Raw genomic sequence first — 27,030 nt, 5'->3', positions numbered from 1 at the left:
CAGACCAGTCTGATACCTAAATGGGTCACACCAACGTTTTTGATGTTAGATAGTGTGATCTACAAATCTACATTTCCTTGTTATGCTCAGCTCTGTACATCGTAAGATGGTCCAAACATAAGTGTCGAAGATCACAAAACCTACTATGCCAGCAGCCAGCACAAATTTGATCCACATTCATGCAATCAACGTTCCATTAGCTATGAACAAATTTTTAACAAAATTCACCTACACTTTGCACAACTAAAAACACAACAGGATGGGTTTTGTTGAGTATGTACATATTGTACAGTTTGTACACTTGTACACTGTACAATATATAAAACAATGCTCAGGGAACTTCTAAAATGAATTGTTTAATGTTCAGCAATAATAAAAATTACCTACAGAACCAAACTTTTTCTTTAACAAAGTCTAGTTGTTAACCAACAAATGGGCAAGGTCTGTACAAATGAGTTACTCTACTACCGTACAGTAATTTTTGATAAAATCGCAACATACTAACCATAACACACTGATGACCCAGGAAAAAAACCTGTGCAAACTAAGCATCAAAAACAACAAAACTTATACAAACATGATTGAATGAACTCCGTATAGGGCTAGACATATTTGCAAAGTGACAGGACACACAATGAATACCCACCAAGCAAATCTGTCATATTGTACAACATATGCCGATGTAAAATCTACAAAAAAGGCTGATTTCCAAAGACCTTTCAAAACGACATAAAACTTAGAAAGAGAATCACTAATTGGTACCCAACAAAATTTACCTCAAGTGGTAAACCACTCGAAACTAAAAGTGAAACTAGCATTGATATTAGTTCTTAAACAGAATCAACATGCCTGTAATCAACACTTTACTTCCAGTTTATCATTAACCAAAAATTAATGCTTTACACAAAGCATTTCCACAAGAAAAAAAAACAAAGTTGGAACTGAAGCCGTCCTTATTTTCTTGTCTGATATTATTGTGTTAACAAAGGGAGCAATCCAAGCGCTTCACTAAAGAAGACAACTTTAGTTGGAGATTCATGACTTGTAGGTGGTGCAGGCATATACCGTGCACAGTTGCACACACGCATGAGAGGCGCTTACAAATTACAATATAGGACGTTGTAATGTAGAGTCTTGTGGACACTTAATACAGTAGATTATTTACACAATTATTTCTGAAAAATAAAAATTATGGTAGAAATAGTCAAAGCTGCCACAATGATTTGTGTTTTATGATTTAGTGAACGAATCAAGGTTTTGTTGCTGTGAAGGGCTAGTTGAGCAGAGCTTTACACTCATCTTCACATGATATATCGACCAGTAGCATCTTTAAAGGTGTAACAATGATTAATTTATTATCCTTAGTAAGTAATAACTTCTACTCTTGATCGAAAGGTCATGTGAAAATGAGGTGGTACAGTTTTCTTTTGTCTCGTTTTTGAAGAATTATAGAAAATTTCAGTAGCATATACGATTGCTGATACGGATCATTAGATTACATCCAATTAGTTGAGCACATATAACCATGAAGCACATAAATATGGATAACTTTTAACAAGTTTATCTCAATACCTAAGTAGGCTATTATGAAAATCATAAAAAGCAAAAATTATGACATTTTGACAAAGCTGACATGACATGAGACAGTTGAGTTAACCGCACCAAACTGTCACAGGGACATCTCACTGCGAGACTATGTGACACGAATTTTATCTCATATTGTACAGATATGTTTATCTACCAAGTTGAATTCCCATTACAATTATTTACTTAATACTTGTGGTGACAAAAAGTTATCCAATTTTTTTAAACAAGACAATATGTATACAGGCTATGAACAAATAAAAAAGCTAAGCAATAACTCAAAGTAAAATGATGTCACAATACTGTTATAATACATTATTTTGATACAATGTGTGATTGTGTGATACATTCAGTTATTAGACTTTACAGTACATGATAGAAGCTAGTGGATCTTACATTTAAGTAGAATAGGAGATCAAGGACTATTCAAAAATAATCATGTATGATGCCCTTGAAGGGATGCCAAAAACCGTTGCTCAGGCAGTTGAGAAACATCATTTGTGGGCAGTGAAAATACTAAAATGGCATAATATGATATAGGGACATCCCACCACAATAAGCAGTTATATTGGAGCTGATTTTTCCAATTTCACATTAGCATGACCAAAGTAGAATTTGTGTCAGATGGTCTTACGGTGAGATGTCTCTGGACAGGTTGGTCGTGTCAGAAATGTAGAGTACCCTAAAAAGTACAACCCAAACCAGCAGTAAACATCAACAACCTTGACAATTGACATACTGCATTGATTTGTGCACAAAAAAGAATTTGCAAATTCAGTAGTCCTCGCTTATTAAGCCCACGATTAATTGGCCTATCCACTTATTAAGCTCAATTTTGTCTGGAATTACTCCTAGTCATTTCTGCAATAAAATCCAGCTAAATAAGACTAACACTCCGCTTAATAAGCCCAATTTTCGATTACATTTGCATGAAATTGTGTAAAAAAGCATCACAATTCACTATTTTTCATCTTGCTTATGACAATTTCAAGCTTTTAGTACACTGCCAACTCAGTTCTTAACATTCAGTGGTCATTGGGTTTTCCAAAGCATCGCTCATTGCTGACACAATTTGCAAAAAAACGCAATTTTTGGTGGCCACAAAAATGTATGGTGTATAACAGAAAAGAACCAATTGTTGTGTACAGTTGTTAACAAATTTAGAAACTTTTAGGCGAAGTACAATCAAACATAATCAATTATTATATGTGTACAGGAGTGGCAGAAATTAGTTCCTCGCTTAATAAGCCGCACCTGCTAAGTAAGCCCAAAATCGCCGTACCGAGATGGGGTTAATAAGCGGGGACTAGGCCTACTGTACTTCCATTTCAATGACTGATGAACTTTTAATCAAAAGTGCATTACTGGTGCTAGTCCTTTCAGACAACTTTTCAAACCAAACATAATTTGAATGTGTAAATCTACTGACTGAGCACAAATCTATCACTTTTTACAAATGTAAATTTTTCATACTTTAGCCTATAGTTTCTTTCTTGAAATTCAAATTTTTCATTTACATCAACCATGAAGGGCATTTGAATTGCCTCATCTGTTATATATACGGTACTTTACAAGTGTACATACACACGAGATAGAGGCATTTAGGGGCAGCAAACTTGTCATTGCACATGACTAGAGAACTGTGTTTCAAAAACTAGTGACAAACCGCTACTACCAAAGCAGACATGCAGCATCAGCCTAAAACAGGTATTTTGTACCCACACTTTGTGAAGAAAATAATGATCATGCTGCTAAAAGCAAAACTCAACTATATAAACTTCTTTATCTTGGTAAACAGTTGCAAAGTTTATATTTTATCTTGCAGTAGTTGCAACAATCATCTGACGAAAGTAAAAGCAGACGCATACAAGTTGTTGTATTGCTTCACTGACGCTTCATACAATATGGCAATGTGCATCCTCAGAGCGAAACACGCACAAAAAAAATTCAAAATTATACATTATAGTACGAATGAAGGCAATTGAAGTGAACATATATAACAATATATTACTTTGAAAAGTGAACAAAAATAGTTACTTTATACATTGGATGACACAAAACTTTCAAACAATAATAAGGATGTTTCAAACTGTGCCCAATATAGGAATAGGCATGAAACATGCCCATCAAGAAAACAAAAAATGATATAATTTTTGTCACTACCTACTACCACCTAATCACTATCTGATTGATAAGCCTTAAATGTTTGTGTCTCAACTCTGAGTTCAATTCCCTGTATGTACATTTCAGAATGCCCTTCAAGGTCAGCTTTCGATTAAGTGGCACTTAGGCTAGTGGATGAAATGGACAACAACACTTCAACAATCAGAAATACTACACTGTCAATCTAGGCCAGTGGTTCTCAACGGGGGCGCCCCCCAGGGGGCGTTTTGACTTTGTAGGGAGCGGTATGATTACTTTGGCTTAAGGAGGGGCGTTTTGATTATTAGGTGGCATTCTGGTTGAACCCATCTACCGCCCAGCGTAACGATTTCATCAAAGAGCTTCTATCTTCGTGGTAGCATTTCCTACCTCATACATGGTAGAAAAGGGATTCAGCTGTGTTGTTCTGCTACTAGGCTACACACCAAACTGCAAAACCCACTTGACATATCCATAAGAGGTGATCTTCGAATGTTTCTCACTGACTTTACACCAGATGTGAAGAAACTGGCACTTTCTCACCAAGTCCAAAGTTCACACTGACTACCAGTAGGCCTATACTGTTTTCATGCTCGCAAATATATATTTGCTTTTATCAAATATAGTTACTAGTCTCTAAAACCCTTAGTCCTTACAGCCTGTTTCATCCTAAAAGGGGGATCATCAAAAGGTCCTTATTCTAATAGAAATAGAATTTTATTTGAATAAGGACCTTCTGATTATCCCCCTTTTAAGGGAAAACAGGCTGTAAGGGTTTGGTTTTAGAAATTGGTAACTAGCCTATATTTGATGTAGCCTAATTCGCTCTGCTTGGCTTTTTGCATGGCATTGAGCACTTTTGTAGTATATATTAATACTATTTATTCTTTTATATTCACTTTTTGCAATTAATCGTTTTTGTAGGGGGGCGGTAACATTTTTCCAGTTCATGAAGGGGGCGTTGGGCCAAAAAAGGTTGAGAAACACTGATCTAGGCTAATGAGCAAGCATCAGTAGCCCAAGCTCTTTACAAGCATGTTAAACCACCAGATTTTGTTATTTGCCAAAGCCAATGAGGTCTCGGATCAACTAGTTACTAGGTATTGCGATGATGATAACTTGAACTAAAACTTCCAGAAATATGCTTTAAAACAAGCTTTTTCAGTCCAAGTCTACCATTTCCCACAAACAGAAATAAATTTTCACCTACATTTATTAAATATTTTGTGACACTAAAACAGTGATTCCCAAACGTTTTTCTATTTGCATACTATTTAGCAGTTTTATATAGTTTTCACATACCCCCTATAAGGGCCTATATATACATAGCACCTATAGAACCACTTGTGGTACGTTAACCACAGTTTGGGAACACTGCACTAAAAAGTGTCCGAGTGGTTAGCGCGTTGGACCCGCAGTCGAGAGCCTGCATGTTCGACTCCAGCCACCCGCACTTGCTATTGTTTCTCTGGGCAAGAAACTTTACGATAATTGCCTCTACCCACTCAGTACCCAGTGATCGATTTCGAGTAATGGGTAGTACCAAATTTAAGGCATAAGTAGAGTAGACAACCGGAAACAGACATTCCAGTCGGCTGCAGTGTGGGTCAGGTGTACGTCGGAAGGCGTACACCGATGCATAGCGCTCAAGTCCGCTTTCCCACAATGCAGGATAAAGATAATAAAACATAGTAAAAACTAGAAGTTTTATTTAATTAACAACTTAGCCTATTCATTTCGCCTGTTTCCACAAAGATAAGAGTTAAACTGACTGGTAAAGCGGTGGTCGAATATCATTGTGGCAGAATTAGTGGTGCGATACTGACGAGCCCAGCCTCATGGGCGAAACACGGTGTCTATCGCTGTCAATTCTTGCTACAAATCGGCTGCCGAGAAACATATCGTTGATTGGAAAGTCTGAATGGCTTGCGTGGAAGCTACACCGTTATGGTTAGCGAATCGCAGCTGCTCGCTGTACTAGCGAGTGCTCAGCCTTGTGCTGATAGCCGGGAAGAACGCCCCTCTCTTCACATGTCCTCTGCCCTGGCGCCTGCTGGTTTTGTTGGCTCTTTCTTTGTTTCAACAAAGATAAGAGTTAAACTGACTGGTAAAGCGGTGGTCGAATATCATTGTGGCAGAATTAGTGGTGCGATACTGACGAGCCCAGCCTCATGGGCGAAACACGGTGTCTATCGCTGTCAATTCTTGCTACAAATCGGCTGCCGAGAAACATATCGTTGATTGGAAAGTCTGAATGGCTTGCGTGGAAGCTACACCGTTATGGTTAGCGAATCGCAGCTGCTCGCTGTACTAGCGAGTGCTCAGCCTTGTGCTGATAGCCGGGAAGAACGCCCCTCTCTTCACACTATTCATATTCAATGGTGTTTGATAATTTTTTTACCATTGCAAAAACAAGGCAAAATAAATATTTAACACCATTACAAAAACAAGAAATTTACTAATACGATAATAAAAAAAAAATGGGGAGCTGGTATACAAGTCCCCCTCCCCCCCCTCTTGGTAACTCATGATAAAGACGGGACTCCACCAAACATATAGGGTGAAACTACTTGGGTGCAACCTAATTCGTACCATGAACAATTCGTACCGTCAGTTCGTACCTTGAAAAGATCGAGAGAAAAAATTAAAAAAGCCGAAGTCGCTGATTGCAGTTTCCGCAAACATTTTAAAAGGGTTAGGGTATCGGAGTATCGCTATCCGCAATCAAACAAACTGAAAAGGTCGAGAGAAATAAATATAACATCGCTGATCGCAGTTTCCGTTTTTCCGCAAACATTTTATAATTTCCGGTAATGATCCTAAGAGTTTACCGAAGTCGCTGATCGTAGTTTCCGCAAACATTTAAAAGGGTTAGGGTAAGGGTGTTTCCGCAAACAAACAAACACACTGAAAAGATTGAGAGAAAAAAATAGAACAAAGCCGAAGTCGCTGATTGCAGTTTCCGTTTTCCGCAAACATTTTAAAATTTCCGGTAATGATCCTAAGAGTTTACCGAAGTCGCTGATCGTAGTTTCCGCAAACATTTAAAAGGGTTAGGGTAAGTGTGTTTCCGCAAACAAACAAACAAACTGAAAAGATTGAGAGAAAAAAATAGAACAAAGCCGAAACTGCTGATCCAAGTTTCAGTTTTTCCGCAAACATTTTTAAATCTCCAGCAATGATCCTAAGAGTTTGCCGAAGTCGCTGATTGCAGTTTCCGCAAAGATTTTAAAAGGGTTAAGGATAGGGTTAGGATTGATCGGAGTTTCCGCAAATATTTTGAAAAGTTTAGGGTTGATCAGAGTTTCTGCAAACATTTTAAAATTTCTGGTAATGATCCTAAGAGTTTTTGTTTCTTTGCGGAAAATTTTAAAATGTTTGCGGAAACTGCCATCAGCAACTTCGGCTTTTTTAAAAATTTTCTCTTGATCTTTTCAAGGTACGAACTGATGGTACGAATTGTTCATGGTACGAATTAGGTTGCATCCAAACTACTTTGCTTTACTGTTCACACACTTCAATCCACATGCTTTAGTCAATTCCTCTTTGTCATGAGTTACCAAGGGGGTGGGGGGACTTATATACCAGCTCCAAAAATGGTAATAATCTACAGCACCAGTGGCGTACGCTGTACCCAGGATTTTCTCAAGGGGGGGCCATTGACAGTAGCGTTGCCAGGAATTTTGACGACCAGGAGTTTCGCCTAAGACGACACCAAGCGGTAGGGGGTCTGGGGCCTCCCTCAGAAAATTTTGAAAAATTGCTTTGAATTTGGTGCATTCTGAGAGCATTTTTAACAAAAATGTGGGTATGAATATTCCTGTAAAATGGTGCTGTCAGGTAGCATAGCAAAAGGATAAGATTATGTTTTCTTCGGCATTTTTCAAAAATAAACCTAAGTCTCTCTGTTTTCTTGTTGCTAATTCCTGGCTGAGATGTTTGAATGTTTGGTATTGGCAAAACTCGCTCTTTTAATGCAGTTTTGTTTAAAATTAGGCAAGTTTTCTTTAGATTGAAAGCATCATTCCCAAGCATAAAGAGACTAAAAGTATCATTCTCAATATCGTGACATCAAACGCGTGCCAAAAGGGGGGTTGTAACCCCCAAACCTCCTGGCTACGCCACTGGCCATTGATATCCCAGACGTCTTCATGATATCCCAGTATGGTTTTAGTTTCTAAGACTTTATCCATTTCTTTCTCACTATAATAGGCTTACAGAACACTATGCTACATTGGCATACCTGGGGTGGGGTAGGTGGATTGGGCCATGTATTTCGTATTGGCTTAGTCTATAAAACAACATTGTTAATTGCTTTGACAGTGCAATCTAAAACATATTAAATGCCTTAATCTACGTCGTTAACTACTAAAACATTTTTAAGGGGGGGGCATGGCCCAATGGCCCCCCCTGCGTATGCTAGTGTACAGTAGGGTGGTCTTCAAATGTATGGTAAAATTTTGAAGTTGGAAAAGTTTGGTTCTTACCCTCTCATTTGGTTCCATTTCACTAAAAAACAGTTCACTAAAAGTTTGAAGTATTTTGATAAAGGTTTAGAGGTGCCACATGACCAGTGAAAAATGACAAAAATACGAAAATTTTGTCAAAATACGTAAACCGCCTAAATAAATGTCTTAAAAACAAAACCTCAGCAATATACAATGCACTGCAGAGTGCAGATACAAATGAAGAAAAATAGGCAACAATCTTGCCAAATCTGGCAGTAACAACTACTCCAGTCTGTAGTGGGCTATAAAATATACTGTAATGATATGCTGAATATGTTTATAAGTTAGATCGCACCCACCTAGAGTGGACACATTTACAGGTCTCGTATATCAAATATGATTCAGTCTGTGGACTTTAAGTGGTTCTCAATATTCATATTATTGCACTTTCGAAGATGACGCAGAATATACTGCATTTGATTTTCATCTTTTGTCAGCAAATTGTTAAAATTTTGCATCAATGCAACACCTCTTTCAGCAAAATCGTTGATCACATGAAGACTAACTAACAACGCTTTTTGCTCTCTTATAACTTTCATCCAAATCCCATGCTACAACTTCCAGCTTTAGAAAGTCAGATGGCAAATCCAGAATCTGGAACAATCGCATGGTGTTGGATGTGACAAAGTCTGATAAATCTTTTGAAAAGACATCATCTGGCAATGAAGAAATACGCTTCAATGGTGGACTACTCATACTTTTATGGGTCAAGGCAAAAACCATAGCTTCTTTTCCAATACTTGAAACACCTTCATCAAAAAATACAAGGCCAATAAGTTCTTCACTTAAAGTTAGGGTTAAGCGGAAAATCCAATTCGTGTGCTATTTTGGCTTTTTTCAATTTTTTTCTCGATTTTTTCAGGATACAAAATGAGGGTACGAATGGTTCAGGGTACAAATGGGTCAGTATATAGAATTAGGTTGCATCCTCACTTATGTACCATAAGTGCCTTGAGAATGTTTTCATTGCTTCCTTGGCTACTGCTGAATCATCTTGCTGATATTCCTTTAGTCTTTTTATCTGGGGTTGCAGTCCTGGGTTTTTTTTTTCGGTCATTTATCGATTTTTTAGTAAAATGTCCGAAAAAAATAGTCAATTCGGTCAAAATGTCCGAAAAATATATAGTCAAATCGGGTGTTGCAAAGTTGAGTTTCGCTGATGAACGTTGAAGAAAGTTTTCTCAGACAAAACACGACAACGTTTCTCAGCAAAACTTAATGTTGTAGCTCATAGGCACCTAACTATTTTTTTGGCCGTGGGGACGAAAGCGTGTTTCATCAGCAGCAACGTAAATTCAGAAAAATGTCACGCAGATGGATGACATAATTATGTCGTCACACTAGGATTGCTTTTATTGCCACACTCGGAGTTATCGCTACGTTCGACCTACCGTTAATTATTATAAACAAAACTGGACCTCTTCGGATAAGCAAACACATGCCATGCGTCTGCGTAGGCTAGCGGTTGATGGACTGCGACTCTTTAAGCTAAGCACAACATAAAGTTTAGCAACGAATTAGATTTATTACCATGAAACAAGAGACGAAAAGGTTTACTAAGAGGTACACTGTAAATGGAATGCAAATACTAACTTGATTAGACGCTTGAAAACATATATATCTGTTGAAAGTAAAATCATTCATGTTTACATCAATTCAACAGCACGTCACCTTGAATAAATTTAAAAGTTGGTGACATCCGCAAACAGCCCTTGAAAAATAGTTACGGAGAGACGGTTGATTAAGTTTTCGACTTGACATTGCTCCCTTTTCACTACAATATCGCAACTTATGACTGACCTGCTTTCAACTTTATAACTAACCTGTTTTCGTGTTGCAGATGAAACAAAAGATGCGCATATTCCCGCCTTTGATCAGGTTTCTATGGCAACAGTCGCATTAGAGCTCGACCGATATATCGGTCAGCCGATATGTATCGGCCGATATCAGGTGTAGCCGATATATTGTATCGGCTATTTTTTGCCGATAAACATCGGTCAGCAAAAGCACACTCAAAACCAGCCATACATGCCTTTAGAAGAAACACAAGTTGCTCAAATGTGCTTGCATAGCACGAACAATTGTTGCGAGAATATAATTTCCCGCCCATTTTAGTGCGCGCATCTAGAAAATGTTAATACTGTATCCCTTAGCTTCCATTCAAGCAGGAAAACTTTCGAGTTTTACGTTGCTTCAACGATTGATGACATTGAATCAGCGTAACAAAGGTGAATTCTTCGCTAAGAATCGATGGGAGCACGCGCAACTTAGTTCAAGTCTTACGTCACAATGTCCGGCTTTGATCTCCGAGTAATATTGATAAGGCAAGGTTGGTTACAAAATTAGATTATACGAGTAGGCTATTACAGCAAGATGAAGCAAATTTTGTTAAGTTTTGGTATTGCAGCAAGAAAGAAAAAGCCCATGGAAAATTTACTTTTGCTCGGAACATAACACGCAAAAATATACCTAAAGAAAAATGCCCAGTGAAACTTTGCACAGCAGAAAGTAGTAGCGGTAGTGTAGAAGTTTTCCGACTCGTGCCCAGAGCATTGTGACGCAAAAACCCACACGACCTCGTTCGGTGGAAGTTAATCAGTTATGCGGCGTGTTGCAGCTACACGGCGCTTTGACTTTCCAAGCGCACCTCGTTGGTCTGATGAAAGCCTTTGCTGAAATTTTAAAAAGCCTTCCAAACCATAGCCATAGCTCTCAAATGGCGAAGAATTCAGACCGGACACGTTTGTCCGCCGTCAGCAAAAACGAATTTCGAGGCCGGGTTGTTTCTTTTTTGTTTGGTGTTTTTTTGTGATTAGTGTTGAGAATGATTTTTCCATTGCAGCAACTAATGCATAAACTTTCTTGGACTGGTTTGTTGCTTAATAACTTTGTTGGTAACACATTTTTCGTCGCTGATATATATCGGTATCGGCCTAAAAATTTCATAAATATCGGTATCGGCCTGAAAAAGTGATATCGGTCGAGCTCTAGGTCGTGCGTGCGCCATGCAGTTTGCGCGAGTAGGTTGTTGCGTTGATTATTGCACATGTGCGCAATGCGGTTTGTACCAGCCCTTGTTGCGTTGGTTGGTGGTTACGTCGTGCCGAGACTTCAAGTTCATTTTCACAGCGAGCGATTCACTGCCGCGACAATTCACTGTAGAGGTTTCGACTTTCGAAAGCAACATCGAGTCTGTTTGCAAGCGCATAAAGCTAAACATGTTGTTTTTGGGTGCATTCAACATCTGATGACATTGAATCGACACAAAATGGTAGATTTTTGCTATGTCGCAGGCAGCAAAATCAGTCATTTTTACATTGATTCAACGTCTGCAGACGTTAAATCAATGTAAAAATGACAGATTTTGTCTGGTGTGGAATTGTAGCATCCTACTAGTACTCGTTCTAGTGATTATTTATCGCGAAGCTGTTGCGGTTTGCATTCAAAAAATGTTGTCCTGCTGCTGATCGCTAGTTCATCTATTGTTTTATGTATCAATACAGCATAAAAAGTTGGCGCCTATGTTGTAGCTAGTCAAGAAGTGCAAATTTTGGTTTGTATCAGCTACTTGAAAGAAAATATTTTCATCAGAAAAAATGACCAAAATAAATAAAAAATGACCGAATTTTTTCAAGTCATTTCGGACAAATGACCGAAAAGTGTCAGCGAAAAAAAAAACCCAGGTTGCAGATCATTCCGTGGGTCGCACGTTGTTAAAGAAGCAGTAAACCAAGATTAGAAGTTATAAGCAATGCGTCTGCACATTGCAATACAAGAAAGAAATATACTTTTAACACAAAAATGACAAATTTTTTGAAACCACATTGCTCCTTATTGGTCAAATCAAACTGCATTCTGAACAGCCAAATCTTCAATGCATATATACTAGCAGTGGCCATCCATCTTGCCTGATGAAGGGCGCCAGGATAACGAAACCGAATGCCATGTGGTGGTGCTCCATTAAGAATTATGATAGATAATTCAAGGAACTCTTAGTCATCTCTTGATAGAGTTTTTTCCAACTGGTCTTTGCAAAAACTAATGATCTCATCAGCACAGCAGAAGTCATCACTTTCTAAGGTGACATAACAATCTTTGTCAAAACTAGGCTATCTCACTTTGCTTTTAAATCACCTGAAAACAAGAATATCCTGTCCAGATGATGGCCCAATGTTGAGAACGCTCTTTGCAGCACAAGTTCTAGAATCTAGAATATGGTGACAGCAAGCCAAATGGAGCAAGTCCTTGTTTAATTCTTTTGCAATTAAATACAGGCACCAGACCAAACACCAGTGTTGCTGGATGTCGTGTCAAAACACATTGCTCTTACATTGTCAACACTCAACAACACCCAAATCTTTAACACATAGGCCTACCATTAGTCCAGTAGCTTGCGCACTTCCTGATGAAGACTGCGACTTTGGCACTCCAAGCAATGTGTTAGTAGTCATTCCAGTGACAATTAGTGGTAACCGTTTAACTTTTTTTGTTACCAGTTATATCTGGAAGGAGTTTTCCATTCCAGTGAACAATGGGCAGTAGAAATTAAAAAGGCTGTTTCAGCAATGATTTCCATTTCTTTACATATCTGCTTGGTAACAAAAACACCAACTTTCTTAGCCAAATAGTGAACAAGTGCCACTGCTATGCCTTGTATTGATACTAAATAAAGTCATGGAAAGCTGAGGAATAGAAGCCACATGGTTGTGTGTCATACTGTGATTGGAAGATTAACCCCGTAAATAGGAAACTACCTCTTTAATAGGTGCATTGGTGCAATTAAATAAATGAATACACTTACAGCAACAGGCCACATACAGGCTGCCTGCAGTAAAGCATACATAATTCACTGAAGCAACATAGGGCGAAAAAGTTTGATTTTAACCCTATTTTCAGTTTTTTTGGATTTTCTCAAAAATTAAAGCAGTTAGAGCATACTTTCCTCTTGAGCACAGATAGGAATATGGTTGCTTTGCATCTTTTGACACCAAGCATAGTTCTCTGTGTCATCTGGTTCTGGAGTTATGTAAATTTAAGCAAAAATTCCCCACGACCCCTCAGATCGATTTTCAAGTTCATTGTGGCACCCCTAAACGTAATCCGATGGGTCTCAATTTTTTATAGGTTTAGGTTTAAGTCATTTAGAGACTTTTCAGAGGGTAAGACATAGTAATTTCAAAAATTCGATTTTGGGGACCACCCTAGTGTACAGCACCCTACACTTTTATTCAGCGTGAAACCAATTTAAATACTATACATCAGACAAGAACTTATAATACTACAATAGCTTTTTATAAATGGTAGGGAAAGAGATGCCATTATTACGATCCGTTACCGTACATGAGGCTTTTGATAATCACTTTCAATTTTAAGAATTGCTTAATGTTATTTTATGATTTGAAGTTATGGCATGCATGACATGCTAGACAGTTAGTCACTACCTGACCTAGCCCTCTGAAGAAGTCTGTCGCTGTCTGATTGATGAAACGAAATAAAAGCAGATTATCACCATATACATTTTGTGATAGTTCAACTTAGTTTGCACCTGGGTTTTTTTTTCGGTCATTGACCGATTTTTTAGCAAAATGTCCGAAAAAATAGTCAATTCGGTTAAAATGTCTGAAAAAAACAACGATTCTTGGCGAAACTTAATGTTGTAGCTAGTCAGGAAGTGCAAATTTTGGGTTGTATCAGCTACTTGAAAGGAAATATTTTCATCAGAAAAAATGACCGAAATAAATAAAAAATGACCGAATTTTTTCAAATCATTTCGGACAAATAATCGAAAAGTATCAGCGATAAAAAAAAACCACGTTTGCACCAGAAAAAGGTATATCATGTTATTTAACTAAACTATTTAACTGCTTGGGGAACAGCCTCATTCAATTTTTATGATAGCCTACCCCGGTATGTATTTTTTGCGGTAGGCCTACGGTAGTCGGTAGCCTAATGATTAGAAATACAAATAAACTCAACATTGTCCATTAGACCTTTCACTGAGCTTCATGCAGGAGGAAAGTTTGATATGTTTCTGGCAAATAAACCAGTGATTGAGACCGCATGACATTTTTTTCAATTGAAAGAGCAACAATCAACTGGAAAATGTTACATACACGATTGTAGAAACTTTTCTTTATTCAATTGCTGATAAATTTCCTACGCTTTTGCCTCCTCACTAAACAGCTGACGAATGCGTTTTACCCATATACCACAGCTGTTCCCAAAGAGCGCAGTCCTTTCTGAGCAGTCAATGCTGAGTGCTGAGCCTGAGTCTACTGGTTTACTGGTAACCCTGCTAACCCAATGAGAAAAAAGGCGACAACATGACATATAAAGCGCAGTGCTGCTCTCTGCTGGTCAAAGCAAAACTATAATTTTAACGACAAGTGCAGCAACACGAATTATTTATTTATTTATTTGTAGCAGACAAGGTTGTCCATATAAAAACCAAAACACAAAAAACACAAAAAGACAAAACGTAAGGAGTCACTTGGATGACATGTGCAACATGTCATTGTAGTGCTTAAAAAATGTCGTTTTATAGAAAGAGTCTGAGGACATTAATGCATCGGCAGCTGTGGCCGAGTGGTTAGCGCGTTGGGCTCGCAGTCGAGAGCCTGCATGTTCAACTCCAGCCAACCGCACTTGCTGTTGTTTCTCTGGGCAAGAAACTTAACGATAATTGCCTCTACCTAGTGATCGATTTCGAGTAATGGGTAGTACCAAATTTAAGTCATAAGTAGAGTAGACAACCGGAAACAGACATTGCCGTCGGCTGCAGCGTGGGTCAGGTGTATGTCGGAAGGCGTACACCGATGCATAGCGCTCAAGTCCGCTTTCCCGCAATGCAGGATAAAGATAAACAAACAAACAAACAAACAAAATGATAAGAGAATTGGGAGATTTGTAACAACGTTGCACAACGGCTGAAAGGTACAAACTGTTTTCCGCAATAAAGCATCAAAAGCAGTAGCGTAGCCAGGAATTTTGAAAGGAGGGGGTTTTGACCACCCAACGGCGGGGGGTCTGGGGGGCCTCCCCCAGAAAATTTTGAAAAATTACTTTGAATTTGGTGCATTCTGAGAGCATTTTCAACAAAAATGTGGGTATGAATATTCCTGTAAAATGGTGCTGTCCAGTAGCATAGCAAAATGATAAGATCATGTTTTCTTCGGCATTTTTCGGAAAAAAAGCTAAGTCTCTGTGTTTTCTTGTTGCTAATTCCTGGCTAAGATGTTGGAATGTTTGGTATTGGCAAAACTCGCTCTTTTAATGCAATTTTGTTTAAAATTAGGCAATTTTTTTTTTAGACTGAAAGCATCATTCTCAATATCGTGACGTCACACGCGTGCCAAAGGGGGGGGGTTGTAACCCCCAAAACCCCCCCCCCTTGGCTACGCCACTGATCAAAAGTTATAACATTTGCATTAACTTGACATTCACGTGCGCTAGTAAAGCGAGGCATATTGTGTAGAATTCGAAATAAGTCATTATAAGCAATTCTAATCCGATTGATCAAAGAACGGCGATAATTGAGTCCGGTTAACGATTAATTGAGTCCGAATGTTGAGTCCGGTGACCATCTTTATTTTTCCTCAAGCAACATTTGCCTTCATTTAGATTTTATTTTGTTAAGTTTTGACGCACCATTTTATCGTTATATGCAGTATACACTTCACGCAATAATAATAACCCAACTAAAGGCTTAGGCTACTGGTAATTTTTACTTTTTTCTTAAGTAACCTTCAATTCAATTTATTTTTTATTGCTGGTGCGAAAATGAAAACAACGATTGATTGATTGATGCAAGTTTTAATTGTAGTTTAGTGTAGGGAGAGACTTTGCTTTTTTATACCAAAGACAGGCAAGACACAACAGTAACACAGGGTTGAGCATTTCAACAGTATATTTTTACATATTTACAAAAATTTAACCTTAACATTTGTAGGACTACCGTATTTTCACAAAAAATGTTTTATTTTTTCTATTTCTCTTCTAAGTGTGGAGGCTGTACAATTTTAAAATAGTGGTAACACTGTTTAAGTCTGTTTTGTCGATGTATAGCCTACTTTAAAGTTTAAACTTTTGGGTTTTGCCATCTTTCCCTTTTGTTGGTGTCAAATATGTAATGTGTACTTTGCCGTCTTGTACGTTCGCGCCAGCAGCAAAAATTAAAGATGAATTAACGAACCTATACGTTGCTATATCATCACACTTCTTATGCTCTTACATAGGGGAGGTAGGAGACCTATGGAACCAAATTCAGATTTTTTGAAGTTTAGTGACATGTCAGCACACGTTGACCAAAGCAGTGTTTTTCTAATACTGCAGTTCACGCTCTACCTAACTGCAAAAAATAAGAAGATTTCAATAACTATTTGTTATATCTTTTTATATATTTAAAACGTGACTCAAGTGTTCCATAGGTCCCCACGGATAAGGACCTATGGGACATGGTCGGGGACCTATGGGACACGCATTTTTAGAAAAATATTGTTAAAGGTGTTGTACAACTAACTTGATTTTTACTTTTAATATCACTGTTTCTTCTGTTTATTAGAGCGTACAGAGATTTTGCGACAATAAGTTGTAATTACTGGATAATAAATGCACAAAATAAAATTAAAAGTGAAAAGTATTTGTCAGCTACAGATTTACAATCCATAATGTGCAAGATTTCCTTCAAGCTTAAAAATTCCAGACAGACGTTTTGTAGCAGCACAAGGTATTGGCGCAGACAGAATACGGACGATGTCAGCACCTTTTACTGATGCCAGGTCATCTTCCTCTGGAAACCAAAAATCACCTGTAATCTTCTGAGAGCGCTTCATATATTTGACATCAAAATCACTATCATCATCTGGCCCATCTGTAATAACCGCTATAAAATTTTGGTGTCGTTTTCCGTTTGTGAATACCTTCACGATGATGTGATCGCCAACTTTTACAAGATCTGCAAGCGACTCTTGGCCACAATCTTCTGCAGTTTGCCTTTCCTGGTAATCGCTGTCTTCAGCGCTTGATGATTCCTCATCATATTCAGTGTCGGAATGGAGAGACATGGCCAGATCACTGTCGCTACTGGAAGAGAGGTGTTGTGCTCGTTTAGTAAGCACTGACACTTTGGCTCGATTGGAAGACACTGGTAGGCTACGTACTTTTTTCTTTCGCAGTGATGAAATCCTTTCTTTCTCTGGAGTATCAGTGATGATGGCTGTTTTTGATTTCGTTCTGGTACTTCACTTTGCTGTGGATGACACTCTCGGATAAGGCAGAATAGACGTTAGGAGAGTTTCATCATCAATTTTAAAGGGGCAGTAAAGGAAAAACCTGACTTGGCGACTTTCCATGTTCTTTGTGTTTAACATGCTACCATAAAACGATTTTCAATAAAATTTTGCCCCATTGCGGTCTGACCACCATTGCGCGCGTGGTTTTGTCAGAGCTGTCAAAACGGGAATTTGCGTGAGCAGCGAAGCGTGCGACTGTACAGCCTACGTCATAAAAGCTGATCGAGCAATATTTCTTACTGCGGGCGATTTAACTGTATGTATTCTCTCATTAACCAGAGCTTCTATGATTACAAGCGGTAGTTTTTATACTTGGAGAATTAAATAATGTTTTGTCTAGTTCAAATACTGCATTCAAAGAAATGGCATACACATAATTTTACACAATCAACCAACTCTACATAGGCTACTGTGTAAATTCACGCTCGTCTGATCACATAGGCTACATTTCTTGGACCAACAAAATGAGCGATTTTATGTAGATTTAACAGGACATTGAATTGCTTTTCATAGTTTAGTGCATTTTTCACTCGGTGCTGACTTACATATTACTAAGGCCATTTTAATTTAACCTAAAAAAATTCTTCTTTACTTTATTTTTACTGAACGGAATTGATAACTTGGAAACAAATAAGGCGATAGCAAGTCAAGTCAATTTATTTTGTTTCAACAGCGCCATATATTAACAAACAAGCAGAGTAAATGTAATCATGCATGTCCAATTGTCCATCTAGCATGTCTTTCATCCGTGCTGTATCTATCTCACAGTAGCACAAAGCTTGATGTTGCTCAACCATTGCCACACAGAGACAACATGAACACCTGTTGATATAAAATTGGTAATAATTAGGGTGATTACTTTTTTACTTGTCAAAAAGTCAAAAATTTATCAAAATTGTAGCGTTAGATCAAAAATTGTTCACAAAGTTTAAATTGTTTACAAACTGCATTGTTGTGGTGTCGTAGAGGTTGCACTGTCAGTGAAGTTTTTTCATTTTACACCTTGTAGCCTACTTTGGCGCAGAAGGATGGTGTAACGGATAAGAATTGGACTCACCGAATTGTAGCAGACCCTCTACAATCTACATGTATGCGAAACTACCAGGAATAACCTATCAAGGCTTTGTTAGTCCGAGGATAAAGATTCAAAACCAACCAAACCTGGTTCGACTCCCAGCTTCAGCTGTTTGTTGAGAACATCGCTCACCTCTAGCTAGGGTGTAATAAATTGGGTGGGCATAATTGCTGCAGGAAAGGCGGCTGAGAGAAAGGAACTGGCCACCCTACTTTCTTAGTGCCAAAGGCTTAGTACAATGAGCACCTATCTTCTCATACCCAACCAGGGATGCCAGCGACAAATTTCTAATAAACCTAGATTGTGTGCTAAAAAAAACCCAGATGAGGCAAAAAAACCCAGGTCCAGAAAATATGTAGTAAAGCAGTTAAAAAAACCTACATATGCTTTTAGCACCACTTTAAATCATTACACAGAAGCCTTAGAAAGCTGCAAATAATAACACGTATAATCGTATATATAATTATACAGTACATCAACAACATCCATTTACAACAACATCAATAAAGGGCATCAACAACATCCATTTTATTTTGGTCAAAGTATATATCGTATCATACTACAATAGCCAAAACTTGAGTAACAGAAATGTCAGTGCTTTCATCAATAATTATGGAAAACTTTTGATTTCGACATATGTCATCAATAGCCAACTTTTCATGGTAAGCTATTTAAACCATCTTAGATAGTGTATGAAAGCTTGGTGCGTTTCATATCTATTTTTTTTGCAATTGCACTATCAGGAAATGCTTTCCTAATTCCTACAAACATCAACAAGATGATTAATGTGAGTGAATGGTACATGAAAAGCTCAGAAAAATAACCAGCAAGCAATGCTTCTGCTTTGGCAATTTGATCTGACTGCGTGGCTAAATTTTGTGTTAAAAAGGAGACTTTGCAGCACTGTAGTTTTGTTTGTGCTTTTTAGTCTTGCTGTGAGCTAACAACATTGATTTATAAGCATTTTTCAGTATGGCTTTGCAACATTTACAATAACTGTTGATTTTATTTGAAGCATCTTCTTTCATTTGCAACCAATCTTTGAATTCAAGTACTTTTAGACAGTCCTTTTTAAATGATTGTCCATAGTCCATACCACAATTTATACTTCTTTTTGGGTGTTTCATTTTCATCACTCATTTTTATAAGAATACCGGTGCTGTAGAAGAGTTCAGTTAAGTTTATAACATTAGGTCTAGCCTACACTAACAGTCGTATTTGAGTCTTATAGCTTACGCAGCCTAATACCAATACCCCTGAGAAGCGTACGGTAATAAATGATGACAAATATATGTATCAATCACAACAACTCACTAGACTACTGTATACCAGCTGTACCTCATTGACTAACTACAGCAGCTAATGCAAAAAACATTACCTTATCATTTTTGTGATGCAGTGTGGACCATTTACCGAGGTTCCCAGTGCCTTAATACCGTGTAAGCTCTGTACAAAGTTAAAAACCAAAAAAACCTAGATTTACTTAAATTTGAAAAAAAAACAACTCAAAACCCAGATGTGGTCAAAAAAACCCAGATCTAGGTGGAAAAACCAAGCTCTGGCATCCTTGTACCCAACACTTGAAGTTGAATCAAGTATGGGATCACATTTGCCTTTTTAGCTTACTTTATATATACTGGTGTAAATGGCCCATTGTCTACTTATTGTGAATCATAAGCCATTAGGTGAAATAATTAGGTTAATATGGTGTGGTGCTCAACACACCTCAAAATGTGTAAAATTTTTGATATATGTTGTTTTGCGGCAGCTGTGTTGTACAGCATTTTGTACAATGATGCTTAATTTAACTACTTGAGTTCTTCATACATGAAAATTTGTCAAAACAAATTTTAATGTCAATAGTTTCAATTTTTAGGCCAAAAAATAATTGCCCTAGTAATAATTCATTGCATAGGCTACCGGACGGGAAAATTCAACTTTGCAATATAACTAGTATTAGGCAAGGTAAACTTAAGAGCGTTAAGATTTCATTTTCTTATAATTTCAGTTGCATTTGTAAAGTTGTTTTCAACGTGTTGTAGGTTCAAGGCTTTACAAACCCATAGGGAAATACAATGCAAAGCTGAGCAGTGAGCACTTATCCCGCTACGGTCGGTGATTTAATTATTTTATGTTAAGTAAAGCTAAACAAATGCAGTATATGTTGTCAAATATCTAAATTTGCTTACCAATCAGTGTTCCCCACTCGATCCTCCTGCTGAGAAACGTCAGTCACATCAGCAAGGTAAAGCCGATTGATCTCTGCCTCTGTGTACTCAGGCTCAAAACGATAGGGTTCAGGTTCTAGCATACTTTCTTCTTCATCATCACTTTCACTTCAACCACCGTACTATCTTCCTCTTCGTATTGGAAACCAAGAGGTAGAAATTCTTCAATATGACACAAAAAATTTATAGTAACCTAAAGCACCTAAAAATTGACAACTATATAAACCATGCATACAATAATGATGTTATAATTAAAGTAACTTGCGTTCTTCTGGTGACTATAGGCTACCATACTAGGTTGCGTTCTTCTGGTAACCTAGTAGCCTAGAAGAACGCAAGTTACTTTAATTATCAAATGCCTGGTGAACCATTTCACTCTGTTTTTAATGATGTATTTTGTGATGTATTATGTGAATTCAATTCATTCAATTTTATTTTTTGCTGCTGGCGCAAACAAGTACAGAATGACAAAGTAAACATACGAGTTTGACACCAAGCAATTTTGTGAAGTTGGTTTTTGTCGCCGAAAAGTGTTTCAAACTGTGGTTTAGATTTTTGATTAAAAAATGTTTTTAATTCATCACGAAGATCAAAAACACGTTTCCAAACTTTGCCTATGGACAACCATCTCACACTAGTGTGAAATAACAGAACATTACTGGATGTATCCAATTTACTGCAAACTTTTGAAAATAGGCGGCTGTTTAAAGCACTAGCTTTTACAAAATTCACGACACTTACAACGCTTTTCATTGTATCTTGGAATTCTTGTGGCAAAGTTTCTAAACTAATGAAATTCTAAACTTTTCAGAAGGCCTCAGGTGACCCCAGGCAAATTGTCAGGCGACCCCAGTTGGGGTCGCGACCCACATGTTGGAAACCCCTGTCCTAGGTTAATGGCCTTGTTGTAAATTAGGCCCTGGGGTACCGTACAGGTTATCAAAACCTACCGTAATACTGTAATTCTAAATAAATACAATAAACCATAAAATCAACATTACTTCATTAACTTGGCGTCTTCTATAAGCTGGTCGCCAGGAAGAAGTCAAATGTGATCTTTCAGCTGTTGCACTAGTTTCTGGTGGAGAAGGAAAGATTGATGGACATGCACCGGGTTTCAAGTCAAGTCTTTTGGCATATCCCATTTGGAATTGAAGAAAATTTTTGAAGTCTGCTTCTTGAAAATGCAGACTACAAATTCTGTGGTGTGGTTTTGGTCCACTCCAATGACAAGTTGTGGTGTTGACAAATTTATTCCATTTCCTTTTTTTGTGTACTGTCTTTGGGAAACCCAAACATACTAACTTTATGCAGTGCTGTCGTGTCACAGCCAAGCACAACACAAAAGTCAGGCATAGTATTTGCTATGATGCAATATTGTTTCTACAATAGTCAAACAATGATGCAATATTGATTTTATGGATATTTAATTTTTAGCAATGCTACTAGAATTATACTACCGTACCTCACCTTTCTCGTAACATTGCTACTATTACTCAACGAAATATCCTAGAAACTTAATAAAACGTGTAAAACTATCCTGCAAAACTCCTTTGAACGCAACAGGCCCGAACTTTGCAACCCAGCGCACGAAAAAACTGTTGATATTGCTGGAGCTCTGGCATTTATGACGTATACTCTAGCAGTGTTTCCACTTTTTGGCCATTTTGAAAAAAATAAAAAATAAATGAAACATTGGACTTTGGGCCTTGCCAGCGCCCTTGAAAACAATTTTTTTTCGGTAATTTTTTTAAAAATGTATTCTTGAGTGTTCAGTTTACCCATTTTAATGCTTAATTCCAGTTTGAAAATTTCATTGAATAGGCTATGCCTTTAACATCGGTTGCCCAAATGCCATCGGATAAATTATTAGCAGGAGTTCCTTCTTCAAGTGGAATGCCAGTGACAACTGAAGGCAAAAAAAAATCATCTGGGAAAATGTCTGGATTGAAAGGATATATTCCCGTAGCTCTAAAAGAAGAAAAAATGTTTTGAATTGAGAAAGCTTTGGCAAAAGCTTGCCCAGACAGTTCGTCTGTCTCGTAAATAGTAGCCTAACTGGGCGTCCACTGTGCTTGCTCAACCACGAGTCGATAAAAGAGCCATAATATTTTTTAAAAGGGCCGTACACACAAACATCCAGAGGCTGCAGCTTATATCGGTTTCAAAAATTCAGTAGGTTTTTAACTCTTTATGCTAAAATGGTATATAGGAGAAAGCTCACGCTATTAAAGTCTTTTAGCATTACAACTGTGTGATAATTTTGCTTTTATTTTATGCTAAAAATATGATAGATCCGCAATGATGTTAGCTAGTTTCGTTAATATGCTTTGGTGATATTTACCTGTTTAGTTACCATGCTTTGCTTGGAAATTTCTTTTGTACCAAGCTCTCTTGCTTGTCGAATGTATCTTGAGAGAGTCGTTTTGGGCACACCATAAACAGCTACAGCACCTTTAAGAGTTTGATGTTTATCGATAACATCTTTCACAGCTAATTTTAGTTGCTCGTCAGTAAACAGTCTTCTCATGTTCTTACTTTTTTTAAAAGTTGGCATTGTTGAGAAGCATTTATAAGGGCACGCACAACAATTTATTGATATATCTGAACAAACAAAGTCAACAAATAAACAACAAGCAACTTTGCCTTAGTCAGGGACGTATGGACCACTGCCCCATAGGTCCCCACCTAGGGACAGTAGATTACCGGGATGCGTAACTACATCCGCTTTTTCGTTCATCCGCGACATTAGAAGGGTAATTTTTTTTTTTATTTACAAAATAATGTATTTTTTATGGGTTATATAAAAAGAGTGAAGTTGGTTTTGAAGTAATTTAAACTATTTAGTTGAAAGCAAGCCAGCAGCAAAGCGTGAAAAAAATGTCTAATTGGCAATTTACCCTTCTAATGTTGGCGGAACAACGGAGTTGCGCGTCCCGGTATCTAGTCCCCACCCCATAGGTCCCCAGGCAGCCATTTTCAATTGTACACTCAGATTAGCACTAACGATCAGACTAGCAGCCAGAGGTGGGCACCCGCTACTTTTAAAGTAGCGCGCTACTCGCTACCGCTACTTGGACCAAAATAGCGCGCGCTACCGCTACCCGCTACCAATTTACAAAAGTAACGCGCTATCCGCTACTCGGACCAAAGTAGCGCGCGCTACCGCTACTTCTTCCGCTACTTTTGTCTAAAATGACACTAAGTTAAGAAACACTCTTCAAGTCCCTATAGTGACGCAAAAATGACCTTGAAAACGAATGTTATCATTTGTTTACACTGTCATTTTAACGTCGTTATAGAAAACTCATTCGAAGGAAAATTTATTGTTACGCATCTTTCAAAAACACAAGCATTTCAAAATGAGAGTCACTAAGTCCTGCCCGCTTTGGCTTAAGCACATCTTTTCCAACAGAGAAAAGTCTCTCACCGCAGCACTGGAAGGAATGGGGGTGTTGTATTTAATGAACAGATGTTTTAACTCGGTCTTCGAAAAGCTCAAGGACTTGCTCCTGTCCGAAAAAAAAGGCGTCCAAAATTGCTGTTTCCTTCTGCACCGACGTTTCACGGTATGGCGCCAACACACCAAAAAGTTCATCCTCGGAGTCGTGACTGGTGTTGGTGTCTCTCTTCTCAGTATCAACCTGGCTTGATGTCTCCCGCAACAGTCGAATTACATTTGTCTTGACTTTTTATCGCAGTGCGTCAGCATCATCCGTGGAAACGTAGTGCAGAAATTGTAGCCACGACGTCTTGAAGGAGGGATGAAGACATGATGCCATAACACATTTCACGTCGTTGAAGCACTTGTTGAATCATTTTTTCACCCCTTCAAGGACTTTTATTCTCAACTTCTCACAGCACACAAGATCACTGATCTCGGTCAACTTCTTCGCGCAAATTGTAATGGTTTGAAGCAAGACTCCGTAATACGCCTTGGACTCGCCCTGGAAAATGTCTAAAGCCTGGCAGATAGGCTTCATCACACGCAGATATTCGCCGAAGAAGTTGACGTCAGCTAGAAATAAATGAGCTGTTTAGAAATAAGACAAACTATGTTGTAGCCTAACTTCAAAGTTGTAAGCAAAACAAATCACACAAAATTGCCTTGTAACGATTTCTTTTAACAAAAACCATCGTGTAAGAAATTTTTATCAGCAACAAGTAGGCTATCTTAGCTACGGTAACCATTTGTCAACAGTTTAATTTAACCAATGCGATAAAACCTTATTTTTGGACATCTTAACATAGGTGATGACTGATGAGGCAAAGCTCACTGCATGTAGTCTACTGTAGCCTATATTCTATATAAACCATATACAACTTTACTTCGGCTATTATTAAAATTAAAATGAACATTATCGATTTCATACCTCGATCGCAGCTCCACACCAGAAAAATTCTTTTGATTTCCAAAAGACCGAAACTTGGCATCCAAACCGATCATATAGGATTATAGGCTATAGCCTATAATATAACTGCTTGACCACGCCAGTGTTGCGAAAAAAACGAGTATTTTTTTAACTTTAAATTAAAAAGTAGCGGGTAGCGGAGTGCGACTGAAAAAAAGTAGCGCTTCTCCGCTACTTTGGAAAAAAATAGCGCCGCTACAACAGTAGCGCGCTACTGCCCACCTCTGCTAGCAGCTATAACCTTGTTAGTACCTGTAAACAGCTCAAATAAACTTTCGATATAACTACAAAAGCTTTCTGAAAATTCTTGTTGTGATTGCTAAACTTCAAAATAAATAATGATCTGTCTTTTTTTACTTTCATGCCTTAAAAAAACGTTTTAACGATGAAGAGGTAACTTTCGCTGCTGCTAGCCAAACTAACACGTGCTGACAAGAAAGAGAGACATCTAGGTTCCACAACATAAATAGCGCAACAAAACGGAGATATATATATATATATGATGCCGAAATATTGCAATGGTTCCGTAGATCCCCTGGGTCCATAGGTCCCCTATCTTCCCTTTATGCAGGAAATTAATTTAAAAAACAAAGCTTTTTTAACTATTTTATCTTGATAATGAGCTGCCATATTGTGTATTTGTTCTGCAATCTAATAGGCTACTTAATATCGTTGCTGTGAACACTTTATGTCTGTATAAAATCTGTAAATAGTCCTTGTTTTGATAGTCCGTTACGTAATTACAATATGTGTGTAGTATTAGTTTGTTTTTGTGATGTTGTTGGGTTCAGTTGTGTTCTCATTGCTTTAAGAATTGGCGCTCCAGTTGTTTCGGAAACGAGGAGGCGACTGATTCTTAACTAATTCGTCTACTTGTTTTAAAGTAGCCTATCAGGTTTGGTGGCCGTGCTTAACTATAGCCTATTTATCGATGCATATACCGAAATACAAAGATCATTAATAGAAGGGAAGATAAACGGTAAAAGAAGTAAAGGCAGACCAAGAATGATTTGGACAACAAACATCATGCACGTCTTAAACCAATAAGGTTCAGTTCAGTTTAGTTGTTTTTTTTTTATTTCTGACCATCATATCAAAAACAATACACGTCAACATAGCAAAGGTCGAGAAAAAGGTAGAAGCGACAAAACGCGAACGTTAAAACGTGCTTGTGACCGAAGTAAGTTATTAAGTTGAGAAATTTGACACGGTCGCAACACCTTCAGAAAAATTTAAGATATAAATAAAAAATAAATGTTACAAAAAAAATAATAGGCCTATTAACAACATATATTTAGGCTATAGCTTTATTAGCCCACATAGCTTTAGCTGATATATTTAAGATTTGTATGGACAGTTGCTATGAAGATCGGCCATGGTGCGTTGTCAAGAGTGCTGATGGTCGTGAAGGAAACACGTCTTGATGCGTTTAGCTCATACCAAAGAAGAGCAAGGCAGGCAAAGAAAACCCCACAAAGAAATCCTACCACGGGCAAAGCCATTTCAACCGCAACGCACCAGGCCTTGCACGACTCACAAAAAAGATACAACTTGACGATGCGAATCAATGACGAAAACAAATAAAACAAAATAGCAAAAACAACATCATCATCTTGCTGAAATTCAGTTATACCCAGGGAAGTTATGTTTTGAAGATGTCAAGCGTGCTTTGATATAAAGTTTCGTTGATAAAGCGATAATTTTATACCCCAGTCAGCTAAACTCGTCACTTCCACACTTTTGTTGGCTTTGTTACTGTATTTCTTTTTCACAATATCATTTCTTTTGCAT

General features: G+C 37.8%; 1 long non-coding RNA gene across 1 annotated transcript; it reads right to left on the bottom strand.

Moving 5' to 3' along the window:
- Positions 1–18,171: 18,171 nt before the first annotated feature.
- On the bottom strand, positions 18,172–21,011 carry LOC145778007 (uncharacterized). Its single transcript, XR_014290403.1, has 2 exons — positions 20,789–21,011; positions 18,172–18,346 (listed from the first exon to the last, which is right to left on the bottom strand). It is a non-coding gene; the product is annotated as an uncharacterized LOC145778007 (long non-coding RNA).
- Between the last annotated feature and the right edge of the window lie 6,019 nt (positions 21,012–27,030).

Source organism: Aplidium turbinatum, chromosome 10, assembly GCF_918807975.1.
Source record: "Aplidium turbinatum chromosome 10, kaAplTurb1.1, whole genome shotgun sequence".
Classification (NCBI taxonomy): Eukaryota; Metazoa; Chordata; class Ascidiacea; order Aplousobranchia; family Polyclinidae; genus Aplidium; species Aplidium turbinatum.
Note: the sequence above shows the minus strand (reverse complement) of the source record. Positions and strands in the feature narration are given on the sequence as shown.